The sequence below is a fragment of the Drosophila santomea genome, chromosome X, assembly GCF_016746245.2.
Source record: "Drosophila santomea strain STO CAGO 1482 chromosome X, Prin_Dsan_1.1, whole genome shotgun sequence".
In the NCBI taxonomy this organism is placed as follows: Eukaryota; Metazoa; Arthropoda; class Insecta; order Diptera; family Drosophilidae; genus Drosophila; species Drosophila santomea.
The window spans coordinates 7,258,271-7,278,133 of record NC_053021.2 but is presented as its reverse complement, the minus strand read 5'-3'; the positions used below and the strand labels follow the sequence as shown (position 1 = coordinate 7,278,133).

The window sequence follows — 19,863 nt, the reverse complement described above, 5'->3', positions numbered from 1 at the left end:
TGATAATGATAATGATAATGATAATGATAATAATGATGATCATATTAAAGGGGTTCCATTGGCATAAGCCCGGCTCGATGATGATCGCGATTTGCCTTGGCATAACGCAATGCCAAAGTTGTTGTGCCGGTTGTTGCCTTCCAGCTCTCTTATATATACTCACATACATATCAATGTATATATGTGTTTTCTTTTATTTTCTTTGTCCGGGGACTCTTGTCTCCGGGGTTCCGTTCTACAGACGACCTTAAGAGGGGGTCTTGGGAGGCCAGTCGGGAGACTGGAGCAAACCACATTTCGTATTCCTTACACCTGACGAAACTCTCCATCAAAAACATTTCTAACAAGCTGAGATATTGCTTCTAGAAAAATATAATAAAAGAAATATATATGTAACGGATTAGTACTCATATAGTTTTAATGATTGTTTTTGTAACAAAGAAAATTTCTTGAGTTATTAAAATGACAGACAACGAGGTTTTTTGTTTTTCATATGACTCACTTCACTATCTAAAGTTTTTAAAAAAAGCTTGCCCACTTGCAAGAACTACAAATAATCATATTAATGTATTTGCAAAGCTCTCTTAATTGCGTGCATTTCTCTCTGTGTACTTTATGCTTTTCGATCGGACCTGTTGCCGCATAGTTTTTGGTTTTTTTCGCTTTTTTTCTTAACCGGTTCGGTTTGGTCTGTTGCTATTTTCGTGACTCTGGATCGGTGCAGTCTCCATTGGAAACGCGACTTACATAAAGCGAATTCATATTTACACGTTTCTAAGATTTTCAACATTTCGTCTCTGATTGTTTGCAATTAATCGCGCCACTAATTCGCTATAATTCCGACAAAAGTTCACTTGTCGCTTGTTAAGGTCGTTCAAAAAAGGGCAGTGGGTGGGCGGTGGTCGGTGGGCGGTCTTTGTCGGTTGTGGGGGACTGGCTTTGACTCTTGATTACGACCTGTCGTCTCATATCAGTGTGCTACGTAATGCAAACAAAAAATCCAACAAATACAAAAAAACATGTATAAAAAGTCAACCAGAAAAACGTAATAAATTGATAAGACTGCTGGGCGGAGAGTTCAAAAAAATGTTTCAAAAGAGAGAGCGATGAAAAAGTGGAGAGTATTTATTCTTGAAATATTTAAAACACTCACCCTTGGTAGATTAAAAACCCGAGTTCACTCCAATTAATGTAAACAGTTTTTGTGAAACATGGGAAAGTACTATGATTTTACTATACACGAAAAAAGGGTTTTATATTTAATAGAAGGATTATTTTCAGATGAATTTACAATTGAAAGCGTTTAGTAAGTGTTTCAAGCAAAAACAATTTAAGTAAAGTTATTCCAAATAACTATGTAAATATGGATTTACAATGTATTTTTTATAATCAAACGATAATGTAATAAAAAAGTAAATTAAGTGTACCGCTCACATTTTGTAATTTGAAGTAAAATAATAGTTACATTTATATATTATAGTAAATATAGTAAAAATAGCCAATGAACTTTGGCATCACTTGGTGGACTTTGCCCCGCCAGCGAGAATAACAAACAAGTCTGCTGGTTATGCCCATAAAAGAGAGTTGCCAAGAGAAAGAGCCGCAGAGAGGATCGGGGAAAGAGATTGCCAAGTGCAGCTTGCACGTGCTGTGCCTTAAAATCGAAGAGAAAAGTCACCAAGAAGTTCCCACTGCCAGCAGAAAAACCTGCCAACCCAAAAATATAAAAATAAACGTACAAGCAATACAAAAAAAGCGTAGACAATTGTATTATCAACGACGGACTGTCGAAAAGTCGGTTCTAAATTTATACCAACTGCATTGCCGTTTTCCCTTTCCATTCCCCAAACTTCAACATCGTAGTCATTTTATTCGGGTGTCAGAGACCCCCATGGCCGATAACGTTTTATCAAACAAATGTTTTGTCGCCGACCTGTTTGCGAATTGAATTTGAACTAGATATATATGTTCGGTACACAGAGGGTATATCTACGCCGTATAATCTGCCTGAAAAGCGTCAGTGGTCGGGTAAATCTGGTGATAAATAGGGAAATGAATACTGCACAGGTCTCAATTCAATTTAGGTGTCAATTTAATCAGATTCAATTACTAATAACTTATTTTAATAACAGTAGTTCGAGTTATATCATATAACCAACACTAAAAAGCACTGAATAACATCGGGTTAGGTTTTTTTTATCACACTTTTACTATACGCCATCAAATGTAAATAAAATCGCTATAAACCTAAATGAAATTATAGATATTTGACTAAAAAGTATCAATAAAGTCCATCTTATGGGCAAATAAATATTAATTACCAAATTTAATAGCCTTACATTTCATTAGATTTTATAAAAAGACAAAAAAGTAGATAACATTTTTACGAGATATTCGGGATATATGATCCATAATATGAACCATTAGATTCTTGGGATTGCGTTTTATTGTCTTTTAAGTACATGAATTATAAAACAAACGTATTTCGGGGCTAGTTGGCTGGCCGAATAAGGGTGTAAATATTTGTGGAATGTCACGAATTGTCAAAGATGAGATAGATGGGATTGTTTGTTTGTTTGATCAATGCTTTTGTTTGCCTCTTCGCTTCAAAGCGGCCGACTGTCCCCCAAAGAATATCCCCAATAAAAATATTATGCCCAGATAAAGATATGGATAATAATAACGAAGTGTGTGTGTGGGAGGTGGCAACAGGTGATCTCGCATTCTTGGGAAATGTTAGCGCTGTTTGTCCGCTGGCAACAAGTTGTCAACAGCTTTTAAATAACAGGTTCGTGAACGGTGTTTGAACAGAACTTAATTTGGGCCAAATGCTGAAGATCTTATTTCGTTTTTTTTCTTTTTTTTTTCATTTAATATTTCTCCATTGTTTGCCCCACACAAACAGGCCCGAAAGATAATGGATTCGGCTCAGAGATCCGTGGTCTATTAGTAGTTACCGAATGTATCGAATCTTTAACCAACCAATTAGCGCCACAAAACGATAATGTCGCCAAAAAAACCACACACACCCATACACAAAATAATCCAAATAATCATAAAAAAATAAAACCCAGAAGTCTGGATCACACATGCGGACATTGAATTTATTGTGATCATTAACAAATTGGAATTCGTCTGAGAGCCGAAAAAAAAGAAGCTAACACCTCTACGCTTGCTTTATCATTTTGGCTTAATTTGTCAGCGGCTACAGAAAATACGGTACGAATAAAATAAACAAATATAATACTGACGTCGCTACATGACTAGCATGATTTTCGACCAAATAATTCGCTCGACTTTTGTTGCCTCTTTTCATTTCAATCGAATGCGCAGGCGCAAAGTCGCGTGCCGCTCTGGAATCGAAGTTGTATAAAACCCCCATCTCCATATCTTTTGCATGCACATCATGTGGCGCCTTGGCATTAATTCGAAACGAAAAAAAAGCTAAAATCGCAAACTAAATTATAAACCCAATGTTCATTGCCAATAAACTGGAATAGTTGCCAAATAAAATGTAAGCTTGAGGAAGTTCTTTAAAACTACTGAAACTAAAAAAAAACTACAGAAACTACATTTTTTCCCATACTTTCAAATATTTAAACTATACTGCGAACTCGTTCCTTATTACCAAATATTTTGGTGTAATAGACACAATTTTCATTAAATGAATTGCCAGAGAAATGCGTCTTCAAATAATTATCACATTCCGTTTATGCTCCTAGAGTAGCAAACTAAACACATAATCTTACATTCCCATAAATACGAATGTCGATTGAAAGCGTTTGCCATTCATTTAGCTATGAATTAATTTAATATCCCACAATTCGACCTACCTTTTCACCCTTTTATGCGATAAGTCCTCCAATAACAACCAGATGATGATGGTAATTATGGTAACGCATACGCATACACATACAAATGCGAATGCGAGTACGCATGCCATTCGACTGGGCCTGGCTTGGTTTCTCTGTTGGCCACAATAGGATTCATCGGAACAATGCCATGTCCTTCCTAAATTTTCATTTCTCCCCAGTGCGAGAGTGTTGGTTTGCATGGCTGTACGATGTGAGTGTGTGCCAGTGTGTGCTGCTAGTGTGTGTTTCCCTGTGTGTGGGCTTGCGGTTTGTTGTTGCAGCCCGGAAATGGCAAGTGAAAACATCTAGCTCAATTTGCTAGCCTCGGGGATGCGACTGAGTTCTGAGGTCAGGCCAAAGACAAGGCTACTAATGTTCCTCTCTTTATGGAACACTGGAAAGTAAGTTCAAAACAATATGATATCAATAAAGGGAAAGTAAATACAAATTCAAGTTCCATTTCAGTTCCATTAACAGGATAGATAACTATACTAAGTTGTTAAGCAGCAAACTTATTAATTCCACTTGTATCTTTTGCTGGCAGTGTTTCAATTATCAATATTATATATTAAATATAGTAAAAATAGTTATGAAAATTCCTTTTCAAAAAACTTGTATTTTTTTTGCATGTGTAGTTTCCAGCCATTTGCTTTGCGTGTGTAGGCTACTTTACCTGCGAAAAGTGAGACGAACATTATGAATTTGATTTGCGTTTTGGGAGCAGGTATTCCAAATCCTAATTGTTTGTGTTTCTTGAAAACTGCATAAATAGTTTAAGCGATGGCAGGGTTGTGGAAAGTAATTTAGTGGAAGCCATTAATCCATGTTGTCTATAAGAACGTGGTCTAACTAATCTGTGGTCACTTTAGGTTTCTAGATAAGACGTATTGTATTCAATTGTTGGAACTACATTGCAAAGTCAAAATTATATTCAGCGTCATAATATATTTATATGCCAGGTCATTTCGGTATTAGGGGGATTTTTTTTTTGGCTTTATCGATCTATCCTCGCATATTCCGCATTCAGACCAATAAAGCATGGTAAATGTATGAGCGTCCATATAAATTTATATACAATAGATATAGATACCTGAACACGGTACTTACTGTGTGTAGAATAAGCCACAACAATTAACAATTGAAATTGATAAGAAATTTTTAATTACGCCGGCATCGTCGAATTCGCCAAATGGCAAATAGTTTTTTTTTCCTCAATTTTTTTTTGCTTCTTTATTTTATGTTTTATTTCAAACTGGGTATTATTATTTTTGCTGCTGCCGTTTTGTGTGGTTTTATCTGTACTACTGAAATGTTGGTCTAATTACCGCGGGAATTATAGAGGTCTCACCGGAATTGCCACCCCCAAATAGCCCACATATCGGAATGTGTGCGATAATCAAGCTGTTAACATATTGTTTACATTTTCGATTGTCTGTAACAATTAATCAAATAGAATCAATACCTATTTGCACACTTGTTGGGCATTGTAATCACACACGCACACCCACACACACAATGTACTTATTTGCGTTCTTTATTTCAGTTATCACCTTGAAGGGGTTTATCAATTTCGCCAGTTCATAAAGATGTTATCTAGGAAAACCGTTTAGAGGTTTAGAGGTGAGTCAACCGTATAAATGTGATTTAGGTCTTTATATACTTGAACTTAATTTAGGGTTAATTATTTTTTTTTAATCGATTGTTCATTGAATAAATTGATTAAAATACCTTATTTGATTTTGCCCAAGCCAATCGCTCTCAATATAAACTTTCCGCTTAAGTTGTCGTCAGTTTTGGTGCACCACCACCTTCGCTCAACAGTTCAATTGAGTTTTGTGGTTAGACACCCCTCTTAGCTGACTTTGTAATTACGCGCGGACAAAGTAATTAATTAAGTTTGGCTAATGCATACGTTGAGCGAGTAAAACCCGCCGATTGACATAGTTGCGCCCACAATAACAGCAAATACATCGAGTTGTCGTTGGGTGGTAATGCACCTTAATACACACATTTATCAAGGGCGTTTTGAAATTCGCTTTGAATACGTCTGATTAAGTCTTTGCGCGTGACATTGAGAGATGATGGCTCACCGATCACCCTGTGCTGATAATAAAAGGTGGGCAAAACAGCAACCAATCATCTTATTAAATAAGTAAACAAATATTTTAAAATTTTATCTTGTTTTAAATGCTTGACAATATTCGAAAGAATGTAAAAATCGTTAAATTCTATTGTAAACAAATTTCGAACTTGACATTAGTTGCGTTGTATTTTTGCTAAAAAGTTTAAATATTATTTTCGGGTCTGATATTTAATAATTTGTCACGGCATTAACAAGTTTACCTTAAGTTTTGGCCATTGTCTTTATCTTTTGTTGCTCTGTTGCAATTTCTTTTGGGTGTTGTCGGTTGTGTCTGTTGCATTGTTGTCAGCGTAGGGTTGCGTGTTCATAGACGGGGGATGGCGGTGGTGTTGCATGTTGCACGAACACACACAGCCAGTATGGGCCCCACTTTGTGTCCAGCACTCAAGTAAGCAGGTCAGCGGTTCTTGCGGTTTAACTCACTTCGAAAGCACCACCACCGCCTAAACAGCACTGAACCACCAATCTACACCACCCACACTTCAACTAGGCGGGCTTGTGGTTTTGTTCAAGTTTTCCCAACCCAAACTCAAACTCAAACTCAAACACAAACACAAAACCTTAAACCCAATCTCACAAAACACAAAAAAACACCCCGCGATTGTGCAATTTTATTCGCATATTTTGTTGTTGCTTGTTAACTAAAACCCGAAATTGATTTTGATGAGAATCTCCAGGTGAGTCCAGGTGTTGGTCACACAGAAAGTGGGAGATGGGAGATCGATTGCAATCAACCAAATACATACATACATACATATGTATGCCAGCAGTCAGCAAAGGCAGACAAACCATAAAATAAATAAATATGCATGAAACGCAAAAGCTGCGGATGAAACCAGAGCATTTGCAATCGAATCCTTGGGCGGCAGTCCATAAATTTATCAACGGTTTTACTTGTTCCCAATTTGATCAATCAAAATGAAATTAAATTAAAATTTTAATAAATGTATAAAACTTAATTTTCTAACAATTAGCATTCCATGTTGGCCTCAATTCAGTTATATTAAGTTTAAATATTATATTACTTTCAATACCCTTAAAGTTTAGGCTTATTTTAATTACTAGCTTATTTCCATTAATTTATTTATAACAATAAGCTCACAGGTAATCATAATCTATTATTCTATCAATTTATAGATTTTATATATATATATTCGCCTGAACATTTTGAGAAATAAAAGCCGGAATATATTTTGTTTTCCCGTTTTTCATCTATCAAAGCAAAACCAGTAAATTGGGAATTTCCTCTATTCGCTCGCTTATTGATATTAAAAGGGGTTTTCGTTATGGAAATGGGGATGCCCCTCCCGACTTTTTATTTTCTTTTTTGCGGCTTGTTGACTTGCCCCGCTAATAATTGCCAAGAACGCGCGAGGAAAGGCAAACAAATTTACAAAACTGGCTGCCTGTTCGTCCGTCCGTCTGTCTGGAAGTCGGAAAGACGAAAAGACGGGAAGCCGGAAAGTCTAAAGTCTGTCCGCCGTAGTCAGCAAGTCTGGCCGTTAGCGCCTCAGTCGACGGGTCCGGGAAAAGTCACGTTTTGCATTTCGGTTTCGGTTTTTGAGCCACCTCTCTCTGTGATGTGGACCCCCTCATCCCCTCAATCACTCCTCATTTCTGTTTGCCTTGATTCGCTGCAAATGACAGATGATAATACCCCGGGGAATATGGTTGGGCCAATAAAGCACTTCATACGAATCGAGAACACTTTATTAAAATATATTTTAAATTCTTTGATGAATTTCTGGGCTTTTGCTGTGCAGCTTTTAATGCTGCAAAACTGGATATCATATTTGTTTGCTGCTTTTATGAGTTCTATGTATATTAATATTTGGCGGAAAATCCATAGCATATCCAATATGTAATATATGCCATGCAAAAAATCCTTTTTGCTGCGAATAAATATGCATTAAAAATCCGTATTATTGCGCGTAGTTAATCCAAATCGAAGTAAAGGGTAATTTGTTTGCCGATCAGATCCGCAGAAATTCCTTAGCTTGTTTACCTTTATGAATGTTGTGAGCGGCAACGCGAATAAATTTTAACGTTGGCGTTCATTTCGGAAATCTTTTATTGTCTGCATGTGTGTGTGTGCTCATCATGAACAATTGAATGGCATAAATGTATACTACGGTTTGCTGATAGCTATCTTTGCGGAAAAATGCCAGTGACAACATTGCGTATGCGCAATTTCTGTGCCACAAGAGATGCAATCTCTCTATCCGGCCATTTGATTGTGACTGCTGCAAAAAGGATATTGCAGGATGGCAGTGTTTGAGTGTGTGCGTATGTGGGGGGTGTTGGTGTGTGAAAAGCTCAGAAACAATACTAGTTCAAAAGTGGGTGGAAAAATGGAAGGAAAGTGGTAAAAGAAATGCACACAGAACTCGAGAACGGAAACCAGAATGCCATCCTCAAAAATGTTGGGATCCAAAAATGTTTGGATGTTTGTTTACTTTAATGAAACATGGTGTGTCTGTGTGTGCCACCAACATTCGTATATGAGTGCGTGAGTGTGGGTGGGTGGGTGCTACAAAAATAAACCAAAGTCAAAGAGCGTTTAATTTGGCATTTTTTCAAAACAATTCGATTCCATTCGTCTTGTTTTGATCGGATTGCAAATACCGGAAAATGAAAATTAATAGCCAGTTCATTTCGATTATTTTTTGCAAGGATATTTCTTTTTGGCTCAGTTTTTGATTTGTCCTGGAATTCATATTGTATAGTATGAATCCAGGAAATTTAAGAAGGTATATAATATTTTATGCAGAACTTCAGACTTTATCGTCTATTCTTTAGTTGTATTTAATTGCTTTGAATTCTTAGTTATTTATTTTCAGTATTATATTGTTTACCTTTTTTAAGGTTCTGCTTATATTTTGAGAATCCCCTTCTGGTTAAATTGGCATTTTGTGACTGCACGCAAAGCAGGTAAAATATTGTGCCAACAATGACAGCATTAATTGCCGACACTCACACAAGCAAAGATCACACAAACACACATCCAGAAACACACTCACACACTGATTCACTCACAATCACATTCACATTTAAGGAACCGAGCCGTGACGTTGTTTCGGTTAATTTTTGCTGCCTGTCACAGGACATGCAAAAAGGTATTTTAATACATGTCAATGTTTGGGGTGCTTTTCTCTGCGAGTGTGTGTGTATGTATGTGCGTGTGTGTGAGTGGAGCCTATGTGTGTGTTAATTGAGTTTATGTTATCAAAGATTTGCTTTGTTGTGGTTTTGACAGCGATTTTTTCGATACTTCCCCTACTTCCTGACTCAAAAAAATTCATCTAAAATCGTCGAATAAAAGTGCTCTTGTGTGAACAAAAAACCAGTTTGCATAAACATAATTGCTTCCTTGTTTTCCCATCGAAAATTTAACAGCAATGGGTGCAAATTTTACTGAATTAAAGTGACAATATTTTACAGAGTATGCTGCTTTTAATCTCGGTTTGTATTAAGAAAAAGGTTTCAATTTTTCAAAAGTTTATTGTTATGAAATTAATGAGAAATAATCCAATTATATTAGTCCCTTTTCAATACTTTTAAACCTTTTTAGTTGAAAATTGTTTAGTGTTGGAATTATTGTACCTTAATAGTGCTTTTTGCATTTCATTTTTTGTCTGCCTGAAATTTTGTCAATTAATTTAACATTCTTGGCAAAGTTCTCGTTTATTTAAAAAGTTCTCTGAGGGATTTCCACTTTTATACCACTGGTGAAATTTTTGGCTCACATGCAGTAGATTTTTCGTTTTCGGACATTTTCATAATGAATAATATTTTGTTGTTTAGGTTTTGTTTGGCTTTGACATGGGTAAATATTTGGCCAAGTCAAACATTTGTGTGGGGTTTAAAGTTCATTGCATTGTGTCAGGGTTGTTTTCGGCAGCCTCTTCCCACTTTTCCCGTTTTTCCGGCACTTTTCCGCACACACACACACACACACACACACACACACATGTGAAAACCCTTTTTATTTGCCTGACCCATGAAGACACACAGAAAGTGGCCTTGTTGTTTTTCTCCTCTCTTACCCTCATGTGTGCATTTTTTTTTTGTAGTCTTCCAGCGGTCTTCTTCCTCACTTTCGCCGTGAGACTTGTGTATATATATTGCCACTATCTGACCTCTGACCCACCAAACACAGCACCCACACACCACCTTCAACCCCTCTGGAAACACTCACATGTAATGCATTTTTAAATTTGCATGTGCTTCACCAGGCCCGGCTACAATGGCAGCTGTTAGTGTCTAACTAGTTAGTTAGTGCCACATTGAAGATGGTTGCCTCGCCGCACGCGACTCGCAAAATGAGAACCGAAGAAAACAGTGGACTTCGTCCGGAAGTTCAGTGCGAAAATCCTTATCAAAGCTGGACACCCTACATGAATAATTCATAAAATTGATAGCCACTTAAAACACTTTATTAAATATCAATGTAAGAAAACAAAAGAAGATTTTAAATAATTTAGTGGATTTACTTGAGGAGATAATTTGTGGCTCGTGAAACATTGCTGAAGGTAATTACTTTCTTTTCACTCTCCTTTGCCTCTACCGAAAGTAAATTTCAAAAAGCATCTGTGATTAATATCAAATGAGATACTTTAAACCTAATCTTACTAAAACATCTTATAAAATGCAATGAAATATTTCGTCAATTCAAATAGAAAATAGTATTTTTAAATGGTTGTAAGCATTTTCCCTGAAATATTAACGCAATTACTAAGGTGACCCATTTGCCTTGGTAATATTGTATTTGTGGCTTAAAGTGGCAACCATTTTACGTGTGGCTGCATACTTTTCTGACCATTTTTCTTCGCCTTTAAGTTGAAGTTTTTCCCGTTTTCACTTAACCTGATTTTGGCAAGTCCTTAGTCACATTATGCATATCAAACGGAGAGTGGGAATTCCCTTTGTCTGCTTTATGCATTTGCTGTCATTTGCTACCACTGTGTGTGTGTTTTTGTGTGTGTTTGTGTGTGTTTGCGCGTGTGAGCGTAAATATGGTGGTTTGGGTGGTTGAATGTGGGTGGTGCAGATGGCAGTGAGGATTGCATTTGTTATGGGCAGCAACAACATTGCACTTTGACTTGAACGCTGTTGCATTTTACTAGGTCAAAAGCAACGTCACCGCGTGCCAGGGCTAGCCCTCTCCCTTTCGCACTTGGGCCACCTGTCCCTTTCGCGCGCGCCACTTGTTTGTGTGTACGCCCGTGTTTGTGTGTGTGTGTGTGCGGTGCCAAACATAAATATGGCGCAAAGGTGAAACTGTTGCACCTTTCTCCTTTTCGCTCCTTTGGCTCCTTGCTAACGGCCAGGCATAAATCGGTATCTCCCCATGTGTTTGTGTGGCGTGCTAAATTTCACACAATCCCTTACACGTACGCGCACACATGCACCGCACACACATGCTCACACATACAGGTACACACACACATACAGCATAATAGCTAACTATTTCTAATTGGAGGTCCTTGCAACTTGACTTGTTGACTCCGCTTGGTATCGCATTGCACTGCTGCAATCTATTCTATTTGCTGTGTAGTAAAACAAAGAATGGGTTTTAAAATCACCCATAAAAGTGTAGAAAAGTATTTTTTTTAATTGCTGAATTCAGTGGGTCTTCGTTGCATACTTTAGGACTCTGTTTATATTATTTTGGTTTGTTTTGAATGTAGAAGGCGTATTTTATGACATGCCCAGTTTTATTTCCCTCACCTTTGCGCATTTTCCGCCGCCTGTACATTCTCTGGCCTGTATCTTCGCTATGGATTCCACAATCAAGGGCAGCAAACTGGCAAAGTTCGCCCCACGGATTAGCATTCCGCATTTCAAATTCGAAAGATCGCAGGCAGAGATTTGAATCGCGGGCATCGGCAGTCGGGTTGCTGATGAATTCCAGTTCCATTTGGGTAAGATGCCGATTGGGTAATTTAGTTGCATTTGGATCGGGGGCTAAAATCTGGTAATGCGATTTTTCCGTTGCCACGAACGCGTCCATTAACAGATTATTCGTGGTTCTACGGGAATGTGCAGTTTTTCAGCTGTGAACACCGAAAGGTAGCCAGTTCAAACCTCAATATAAACTTCAAATAAAGCTTGACATTTTAGAAATTATTGGTTCACATAGATGTTATGAGAAGAATATTTTTGTAAACATTAACAAAGGTATTTTGTAATATTTATGTTTATAAATATGCTTGAAAAGGGACTTATCTGGACTTTAAACATTACATATGGTCAGATCCTGGTAAATCCTTTTGGAAATGCACTAAAAGTGCAGCGCCATTCAATTATTGCATCTTTCGCGGCCAAAATCGATTTTATTTTTGTCGCAATGCGTATCTGGCCTTTCCTCCTCCATTTAATGAAATCGAAAATGCACTCATGTAAAATTCAATAATTTCCGCCGGCTAACTTAATTAAACCGCCTTTAATGTTGCAATAGTAGCCAGTATCTGTGCAGCAACATCAATTCAGAGAAGAAGCTGACAACGAAAAAATTGAAATGAAAAAGTGAAATAAAAATGCAAGTGACCCGACAACCCATAGGTGAAGTGCGCGGCATTCATTTGGTCCTGGCAAGTGACACTAAAGGCACGGTGAGGGGTACAAAAGTCAAAGGTGGTCGCATAGGATATGGAAAAATAAAAGCTTCCTTCGCATGCATCTTCCCTGTTTTCCCGTTTTCAGTGCAAGCTGCAAGTGATGTGAGAGAAACTAAAGAAATTGCTAGTTATATGCGAAATGCGATTTCTTTTGAGTTGACTTTTTTCCGACTTCAGATGACATCCAATATATGTATGCAGATTCAATGTGTGGCACTGTGTGGCATTTCTTTGAGACTCATAAAATACGATTAATTAATGTGTCAGAATCATTCAAGGCAAATAAATAAACTTGTTCGATGCATCGCTACGAATTATGTTAAAAAAATAACAGTTTTAATTGCCAAAGGTGCTTGGGTAAAAATGAATAAAAATAAATAAAAAAGTTAGTTTGTATATCGGTTTAATGTACCTATATTATTATAATATGTACCCTTCTAGGCAATAATAAATGGTGCATAATCTAACAACTTTTTCCATTTTCCTGCTACCCGTTTCAACTTTTTTATACTTGCCATTTGGCCACTAATCCGATATCTGTTTAAATCTGCAACTCGGCTGGTTTGTTGTTTGTTTTTTAGGCGTGTGGGAAACAGTCCGGAGAAATGGAAAATGTGAAAAAGAGCGGGGGGAGGTGTGCGAAATGGGAGAAAGTTGGAAGCGAGAGCGGGAAAGACACGATGTGTCACCAATCATTTGTCATATAAAACTGCCACATATGTGAGGGTGTGAGTGAGCGAGAGTGTGAGTGTGTGTGTGCTGAAAGGAAGACATGATAAAATGGCCGCTTAGGCACTGTCAGCGGTACAAATGCAAATACACAGTCACATACACTGGCACACACACACTCACACATACTAACATACTCACACACACACAATGGCACACTGACAAATGGGACAGTGACGAGCAACAATGTTGTCATGTAAATGTCTTCATTTTTCAGCTCCATGGGTTTATTTTCCGCACATTTCCCTTTTCCCCCACCTCCCCCTCGCATATCGATGCCTATCAATCATATGCAAATAAACGATTTAAGCCAGCCCCGTCTAATTGCCATCGATTAGAGAGAGAATGGAGGAGGGGGAAAATTAGAAGGGGGAGTGGGTCGTGTATTTTTACACCCCAAACGATTTGCGCTGAATCAACATCACTCAACTGACTTGTTAATTGTCCGGCATTGCCATCAATTTAATTTACAATCTCTAATTATGCTACATCAATTTGTATTTGCCTCTGCTCCGGTCGAGAATTTAATTGAAATGCTCTTTGATAAATATTGCATATATTTCAGAAGTGAAACATGTTTACCTCTTACACGTATTCATTCTACTTTGCTAAATTCCAAGTAAATGAAATCTAAGCTGGCATTTTAAATTGAATGTGAAGTGAACAAATAGGTCATTAATGGATGTCAGAATTGATTCATTTTTATAATTCTGAAATTTTTCACATTTTTTGTGCAATATGACTGGGTAAAATAATATTTACAATGATCGTAGTCAAATTTCAATGCTTAAATTGTGTTTTAGTAAATACACAACTCTTTAAATGTTTATTTATTATATGATTTAATGTATATTTTATTTTTTAGATTTAGCATCTGCTTGCTGTTTTGGTTTTCGTTATTTTCCCAGCTCATTAAGTCAACTTGAGCTTAATTGTTATTTGCCATTATTGACTTTGATTTGATTTGATTTGATTGATTTATCGGCGATAAGACCTCTCCGCCTTAAGTTTTGTATTTTGCTCGATTTCGATTTGATTGCATTTGCGATAAGCCGATTGACAATTGACGTGATTGACACTGCCTACACTTTTCCTTTACTCTAAAGTCTTATTGACTCTTTTTTTTTGTCCAGTATTTTCGCCCTCAATATCGGAACATTTTTTTTTTTTTAATGTACATATTGCTACCGTTGATAGTTGATAGCACGTTTGATGGAGTGCCCGACTTGGGTGAGACATTTATTGATGACACTATTTAGATGGCTACTTGTCGCCGCGACGAGACATTGCGTAATGTTCGCAGTCGTCGTTTGATTGCCTTTGATTAATTGCCGGTTGATATTGGCCGAAAATTTCTGTAGGTTTCCTGTAATTTTGGGTTTAAATTCCAGCTGGAAAACGGAGTCGCTCTAATTGCCAAACGTCCCAGCGTGTCATTCATCTTGCCACAATTTCCACATTTTCCGCAGTTTTCCTCGTGCTCTCTTTGCCGCCCTCTTGTTTTCTTCTCCGCTTTATTGACATTGGCAGCGCAAATATTTGGGATGAACCGGAAAGGTGTCGACCACAAAACACTTGGCTAACTTGGACAAAGACATGGCAAATCGAATAGGCAGTGGTTGTACCTCTTAATTGGATTTAACAGAATTTATAAATTTATAATATAAACCCAATTTTTAAATTTATTCTTAAAAATGATAAAGATGCATATACATATATATTAATATTTAATTAAATAATACTTAGATTGCAAGCAAAAACTTAGTTTACGAAATCTAGATTGTGCTGGAAAAGTTATTAAATCAATTTTAAATTTAAGTTGTTCCCACTAAAAAGACATTTAAATAATAAACCATAAATGAGTGTAAATGGCAGTGTACTATAATAAATATTTTTAAAGGGTCAAAGGGTTCACTTCGCGTGATCAATTTGGAAATATAACAAACAATATCCTGAATCACACTTCACCCTCACAGTTGCCGCGTCTTTTACGGTCTAATTTGAAGTGATATACCCCTTTTTATTTGATGTACTTATATATATTTGACAAAGAACGCCCCTCGCAGGCGTAGAATGTGTTAAGTATTTGCCAAATATACATATTCTCTCACAACCACGCATATGTATATGTATGTAAACGTAACTTGTATATATACATCTGTATATATAAGGGTATACCTGTGTAAGGGAATCCAGTCAATGAAGATTACGGCGACTTTTTTACGGTTTCATAATCCAAAGGGAAACGCTTGAAGTTGTAACTAGACCGCGGCATTTCGTGATAGGCTTGGGGCTCGAAGAAGGGGAGTTTTTTTTGGGTTGGGGTTGTTCTTATTTTTTTTTTCTTTGGCGCCCTTTGGGGCAAATGCCATTTGACATTTTCTGCCACCCACTCAAAATGCGTTTCGCGTTTCGTTTTTCGTCTGCCAACTGTGATTTGCCTTTTTGTCACATTAAATCTTGTTTATGATGCTTAAGAACTTTATTTCCGCTCGATTAAATTGTCATAATGGCAGGCTGGGTATGCTCTCTTTCTTTTTTCTTCGTGTTTAGTAGCTGAAGCTTTTGTTTTTCCACACTTTTGTTTTTGGCCTTTTGCCATTTACCTTTCTTTTTTCATGTAACTCCTGTTGCTTCAAGATATTTCAATATTTCGAATGCTGTGATGAAAATACTGATATTATTAATCGCAAAAAAAGGGAAAACGATTTTTAGCAAAAATGCAATATTTACGATTGATATTTTCGGTATAACTTGGCTAAAAATGGTCAGAAAGTTAAAAGAATTACATTTTTGTGCTCCTAATTACCAATACTAACCAACCATGTCACTTTTTGACCGACTTTATTAAAATAATTTTTGGCCATTTTTTCGCATTTTTTGTAAGGGGTAACATCATCAAAATTTGCAAAAAATCGAAAAGAAATAGAATTTTTTTCTGAAAACACAGTTCGATTGGAAATTTAATTACGAACTCAACGAGGTATGACATTCCATTTTTGGACCACTATTTCGAATGCTGTGATAAAAATACTGATAATTATTTACGCAAAAAAACAAAAAAAAACGATTTTCGGCCAATATTCAAAAATCATCATCAAAGTAAAAAGTAAAATAATATGTTTGTATAACAAGGTGAAGGGCTAAAAAAAACCATGGATTAATTCGCTTCAAGAAAATCTCATATTGACCGTAATGAGAATGGGAAAAAGCTGTCTCTGTCGATTTATCCCTTCAATTTTCGATTTTACTTAATGTTTGAGGTCCTGTTCTCGTTTTCTCGGTAGCTCAGGGATGCTCAATTTGCTGCAAATCGTGCATAAAATTTGAGTGTGCATTGGGCACACAGGCTTGCTCAACTCTTCTATATGTTCTTTCTCGATCGAGTTGGCTTTTTTGGATGGCCATTGCCAAAGTCATCGCAAAGTACCCGTCGTCATAATCATTGGTCGGCAATGTGTGTGTATTGGCATGTTTTAATTAAACGAAATTGCTTGTATCCCATTGATGGCTTAATACGGGTCACATGTACGCCTATCGGTGTACACGAGAGTGTGTGAGTGCCAGAGTGGCCGAGTGTGCGAACTGTGTGAGCTCTGCCTCTGGAATACTCACTTAGACGAACAGCCAGAAGGACATGAGCAGGACACCAGGAGCAGCCAATTAATTTGGTGACAATACGAAACAGCAGCAGCAAATTAACGAATTGGAAAAATAAATAAACAAAACAACTGGCTAACATACGATATAACATCAAGCTGAATGGACACACAGATGCACCAGCAGACACTCAACTAAATTAGTCAATCATAATGGAGTCACATATATTTCAATGTGAGCTAAGCACAAAATTCTGTCTACTCTACACCAGCAGAAAAAAGTATCAAATTAATTTATAGTTTTAGTTTAAGCGATCGTTGTTTTAATATCCATTACGCATACTTCAGTTCGAGTGAGTCAAGGAAATAGCTTTAATAACTATTTTCTTGTACAAAGAAAATATAAATAACATTGAGTTCTTTTCGATTTTGTTTCAGGCGCGCCTGTGAATTTGTCGGTACTGCAGGTGAGTTTTGGCCACATAAAATATTAGCAAAGCGTTTTTCAAAAGCTACAAAATCAACAAAATGCCATGGCCTAGCCATTCATAATTTATGCATATGCACCCCGCATTTTCCGCCCTCGAAAAATGTTGAAATTTTCCCAAGAGCGCGGAGCCTGCGATGATAAGATAAACTTGCACACTCCTCGCCGCCTTTTGTTGTGCGTGTGTATTGTACTTGGGGCATTGTTGTAATGCCATAACAATCAAGTGAAATTACGCTAAATGACACGCTCATTACGGCCCTTCGTTTTTGGGGTGGCTTCTGGTGGGTGGCTAGTGGGTGGTTAGTGGGTGGTTGTTGGGCAGCTGGGCAAAAATCATTGCCTACTTATGAGCGCCTCGCTATGGGGGCGGCTGCCCATTTATTATTTAAATATAAAACATACAAATAAGCGCTTGAAAAACGCGTTATAACACTTTCTCGCACACACTTATTTGCATATAAGAATGTTCATTATGTTGTCAAGTGAACAATAAATGTCAATGCCGGCTCTCATCAGCATTTCTTTATTTTTGCCATTGTTTGGTTGCCAAAAAAAAAAAAAAACAAAAAATTGAAGATAAATCTGCGACAACGCTTTAAACGGTTTTATTGGCTCTTCAAATTGGTCAAAGGCCAGGAATATTATACATCGACCGGCAGCAAAATGTATTTTACGCAAAATATGCCAAGGCGGACAAACTTTGCTTTGACCAGAAGCTTTTGAAGTTTTTCTCACCAAAGTCCCTAGCACCGCCCTTTCCCTTCCGCCACGACTTTCTCCTGTTGCTGGCAGAGAAAGTGAAAGTAAAGTGTAATTAGGTTTGTTTTGCGTGGCTGTCTGCAAATGAAATGGCTGATGGACAAGGCGGGCCAGGATATCCAATGATTATAATTATTAATAATATTATTATTATTAGTATTATAACCAGCCCATCATTCAAATTTAAATTTTGTTGGCATTGGCCAATGATCTTAAATAATTAATTCATGTAGCAAACACCAAATTCAACACGGCAAGAGAATCAAATTTATTTCAAGAGGCAGGAGATTTTATAGCTTTAATAATTTGCGATAAAGTCGTTCGTGCGTGCCAAAAAATAATGAATTTAATTTTTAATGGTGTCATACTTTTCTTAACTAAACAACAACTGCAAGCCGTTGTCATGATGATTTCAAAGAACACTATTGAATAACACACCTGAATGGGGAGCCTTGAGTAAATGTGATGAAAAAGTTTGCCAGACGCTAAACACGCTTTCTAGCAAAGGAAAACAAAACGACGATGACACAAGAAAACAGCAAACTAAGTTCAAGCTGAAAGATATTCAAAGAAAATGCTCAAGAATCTGCAGAGAATTATGTAGAAATTCAATACCTAATTTTAATTATAATACAATTTATATAAATTAATAAAAAATCACTGTAAAATCGGTTTTGGTACACATAAATATAGCTTACGTATATAAAATCAAAGAACGCATGCAAATGTATATAAATCAGCTATATTCAATCGCCAAACTAAAAATAATTCTTTTAAATTGATAGTGTTTTTGAGTATTAAAGTTAAGACATTACCAAATAATCGGCATAATCCAATCGAAATACTCGTTGCAAGCCCTGAGCAAATAAACATGTGTATACTCGTATTTTTCAAATATTTTCAATACCTTGAATATATAATTTAATCATCTGGGGGTGAAGCGAGGGCATTTAAACGAAACCCAAGACCATTGATACCCTATTCCCGCTATCGTTCAGATATAGATAAAGACGCCAACAAATATTGAAATCCGTTTGTCTGTTTGTTCATGGCCAAGTGTCGACTGTCGACTGTCGGTTGTTATCGGCCATAAATATAAATAAGCGAGCCAAAGTGCTTAGCACTCATTGCGCCTCCGATACCATCAAAGGGTATTAAAATCCAAGACGAAAAACAAAGGAAGAATGCCGCCCACTTTCGCAAAATATAAATGTATTTGCCGTGGGGGAAGGGACAAGGGGGGAGAAGACTGCCATTCAAGCGACTCAGTCAGTCAGTTAATATTGAGTGAGCATATAATCTGTTAATAAGCGTTTTATATGCCAAAATAATTTGATTTGCATGTTGGGTCGCGCAATGGATGTCGATTTCTGTCGTTAGGTTCTGTCACGAAGCCTCCAAATTTAGGCGGGGATGGAAAATGAGAAATTGGGGCGTTTTGGGGAATGGAGATGGAAATGGTGGCATGCTTGAGTTCATGTAATTAACACGAAGACCGAGTTTACGGCGGGATCACAATTTTCTTATGTGACTTGACGCAGCCTTATTGCCGAATAACACTCATTTTCATGAGGTTCGACTATTATTATCGCCTTTTATGGACTGCTCGAGTGTTGAGTTCATTGGCTATATAAGCAATAAGCAGATATCATTGGTGAATATTACACGG

The 19,863-nt window shown here is 37.0% G+C and overlaps 1 protein-coding gene across 1 annotated transcript in view; it reads left to right on the top strand.

Annotated features, from left to right (window-relative positions):
• Positions 1 to 19,863, top strand: part of LOC120455139 (high affinity cGMP-specific 3',5'-cyclic phosphodiesterase 9A) — a 105,203-nt gene that overhangs the window by 5,000 nt on the left and 80,340 nt on the right. The window contains exons 2-3 of the mRNA XM_039641043.2: positions 5,398 to 5,474; positions 17,384 to 17,412. The gene's annotated coding sequence lies outside the window, so the exon portion shown is untranslated. The remainder of the gene's footprint in view (positions 1 to 5,397; positions 5,475 to 17,383; positions 17,413 to 19,863) is intronic.